Source organism: Mastomys coucha, unplaced genomic scaffold, assembly GCF_008632895.1.
Source record: "Mastomys coucha isolate ucsf_1 unplaced genomic scaffold, UCSF_Mcou_1 pScaffold15, whole genome shotgun sequence".
NCBI lineage: Eukaryota > Metazoa > Chordata > Mammalia > Rodentia > Muridae > Mastomys > Mastomys coucha.
Window position 1 is genome coordinate 69429073 of NW_022196897.1, and position 3978 is coordinate 69433050.

A 3978-nucleotide genomic window follows, 5' to 3' on the forward strand; every position below is an offset into this window, starting at 1 on the left:
CCTTAATGTGCTAGAACAAAAAGAAGCAAATTCACCCAAGAGGAGTCAAAGGCAGGAAATAATCAAACGCAGGACTGAAATCAACCAAATAGAAACACAAAGAACTATACAAATAATCAACCACACCAGGAGCTGGTTCTTTGAGAAAGTCAACAAAATAGATAAACCATTAGCCAGAAGTTAGTTTTGTTATCAAAAGAAGAGTCAAGACCAGAGGATATGTTCAGTAGAAAAGACTCACCTAGCAAAGCAGCACAGATACTGAGTTCAAAACTTACAGCAATAAATAAAAGCATTCAAATTCATTTTAATATGAAGACATATTTTCCAAATTAATGTAGAACCCAATAATTTGAAAAGCAAACATATATTATTTATTCAGAAATTACATTTCTGAAATGTACATTTATTAAATACAAAAAGCACATTTATTAAATATAAAGATTAAGAGAATATGAATAATAAATAATAAAACTTTGTACAAAATAATTACAGAGGCATATGTGTATGTGTGTTTAATTTGCATTTAATATGTATTTAATTTTAAAGTATTTGTTTAAGTGATAGAATCAGCTACAGAATATTTCAGTTTTTTATATATATGTTTAATTTTGCCTATTATTATTTAGTATCGACATGACTATTCAATACTAATATCATAGGCTGTGATAAGTATCTACTATAGAGAATAAATTAAATTTGATAGTGATAGACTATTTATATCTTCACAGGTTAACATTTCTTAGATGGGCATCTTTTTCTTTGTTAAGTATCTGCCAATTATTTCCATCACTTACACTTCTGACACTGTTTTATACTCTACTCAGCTTTCTTTTATTCTAGGGAATGACATATATACTATTTGTTAACCTTATTTGGAGAGAACAGAAGCTCACTGCCAGTCTGTGTTTAGGCCACAATGCTTATTATGAGAGTTTACATGTACACAATAGAGTTTTCCTTATCCTCTTTGCCCAGACTAAGTGAACTCAGTGAAGGCTTCCTCTGGGAAGTATGAAAAGCTAAGTTAATGTCATACATCAGAAGTCTTGGAGAAAGAGAAGAGTCTTGTAAAAAAGATCTGACACAACAAGCAAGAATCTATAGTTTTGAATGTAAATATTTCTAAGAGTGACTCAGTTATCAGGCAAGTTAATTAGACAGGTGCTCAGATGAAGAAATGGAATGAGTATAGAAAAATGCCCCAGAGGATTTTTTATACAAGCAAGGTGAAGTGACATAGAAACACAGCCAGTAAAGCAAAGGAATGAATAAACATGAAAGAATCAAAAATATGTTATCAGCCATTAAACGTCATTCGGATACCTGTAGAGATATACTATTTTGCAGTGTTAGCACAAATTAAAGTGAAATATGTATTCGAAACACTTCTTACAAGTTTAAATTACAAACCATTCTTTTGATCATTTTGACAAAAATTGCTCTTTTGACAAAATTATAAAACAGAAGTCATGTCATTATTGATCAATTTACTATTCTAATATAGTAAATTGTATAGCCAGAACCTGGAAACAACCAAGATTTCCCTCAACAGACAAACGGATACAGAAATTGTGGTACATCTACACAATGGAGTACTACTCAGCTATTAAAAACAATGAATTTATGAAATTCTTAGGGAAATTGATGGATATGGAGAATATCATCCTGAGTGAGGTAACCCAATCACTAAAGAACATACATGGTATGTACTCTCTGATAAGTGGCTATTAGCCCAGAAGTTAGGAATACATGAAGAACAACCCACAAACCACAAGAAACTCAAGAAGAAGGAAGACCAAAAGGTGGACATTTCATTCCTTCTTAAAAGGGGGAACCAAATACCCACAGAAGGTGTTGCAGAGACTAACCATGGAGCAGAGACTGAAGGAATGACAATCCAGCCTGATATAGATGTCTCCTGAGAGGCTCTGACAGTACCTGACTAATACTGAAGTAGAGGCTCACAGCCATCTATTGAACTGAGTACAGGGTCCCCAATGAAAGAGTTAGAGAAAGGACCAAAGGAGCTGAAGGGTTTGCAACCCCCTAGGATGAATAACAGTATGAACTAACTAGTACCCTCAGGGCTCCCAGGAACTCAACCACCAACCAAGGAGTACACATGGTGGGACTGATTGCTCTGGCAACATGTGTATAGTAGAGGATTGTAAAGTCAGTCATCAATGGGAGGAGAGGCCCTTGGCCCTGTGAAGGTTCTGTGCCCCAGCATTGGGGAATGCCAGGGCCAGTAAGTGGGTGGGAGAGGGTGGAGTGGCAAACCAGGGGAGGGGGAAGGCAACAGGGGTTTGTTCTTGTTTTTTTTGTTTTTTGGTTTTTTTTTTGGGGGGGGGTAGGGAAAACTGAGAAAGGAGAAATCAGATGATATGTAAATAAAAAATTATCTAATAAAAAAAGAAGTATGTAATATCCACTAGAAAAATAATTTTGCCCAAATTATTCTAAACTTCCATGAGTTTATATTCACGGGTAGAACTGAGTTATTATATTATTATTGTGCAGTTAGTACTTTACCTATTACCTATAAATATATGTCTCTACATACATACAATGCTATCAGGGACTAAATGGAGTAACTATGCTAATAATTTCTGGAACTTTAAGTCCATCTAGTATTCAGGATATTGCTAAGAAAGTATATTAATTTATTCTGGATTAAAAACATATTCTAACAAACACTTAGAGATAATTTTAATAAGGAAATGCCATTTATATTCACTCCCTCAGGGAAGTTGACAGAAATGCAACTCCTCTTGGGTGTAATATGGAAATTTATGCAGATATACCGAGTGTGTGAAGAGCACACGCTGAATTTTAGGCAATGAAAAGACAGGTAAAAGTTAAAATTCTCAGTGATTTGTGTTCTGGGAATTGTACCGCTTCCTGATTGCATTAATTGGAGAGTGGATGGAGCAGCGACCGTGCAGATGTCACTGTGAGCGCTGCACAGAGAAGCACAGCTGCCAGCAGCAGGTATGCAGCTAGTGTGCTTCATTTCTCCATCGAGTGCAAGTGGCAGCTTGAGAAATGAGAACTTACAGCAGGACAGGCGAACAAGAAACCCAATCTAGTCTTCCAAAAAATATGTATTTAAAACTCAAATAAGACATTTATTCAAACAGTTTGACATTTCTAATATGGTACTATCACCATAAGCAGAGGAGATCCCATCTTTAAAAAAAAAAAAAAAAGCAACAGATCCATTACTGTAATGTATTTATTTAATATATTTTCTTAAAAAATATCAAACACATGCTCAGTATTTAAAACATATATTCATACTTCAGATAATTCATCATACTGATAAAATTGTGTATGATATTATATTAAGTTTGGAGGAGGTTCTAGTTTAAAATTATCTGTGGATTATCTCTCAAAAATTCAAAATTGCTCAATGAAACGCATATGCTTTGCCTGTGGATGTTGTTCCTGGTTGTATTCGGCTGTCTCTTAGATGCTCGAAATAAGTAAATCTTTTTACTTTGCTGTTTAGAAACTTTGTAATCGTCAGATAAACTGTAGCTCATATAAATACTGATTTTTAAAAAATCTCATAAGATGGCTCCAGCGTATATGTAGCATCAATGGTCCTGTGAAGGATCAGTGCCGCAGTGTAGGGGAATGAGAGGGCAGGGAGGCAGGAGTGGGTGAGTGGGTGGGTGGGGGAACACCCTTATAGAAGCAGGAGGAAGAGGATGGGATAGGAGGCTTGGGGGAGGATCTGTAAAGGGGATAACACTTGAAATGTAAATAAATAAAATACCAAAAAAAAAAATGTCATGAGAATTGGCCTCCCCAAGGAATAAGCCTTCTTTTTGGTTGCCCAGTTCAGGGTATCACACTTTAATGCATATCAACAACAAAATAAAAATCTGATATTCAACTGAATCAACTTGAAGGGGTGATGGGAGAGGTTTAGGGGAGAGTACCTGGGAGGTGGAGCAAACAGAAGGGAAA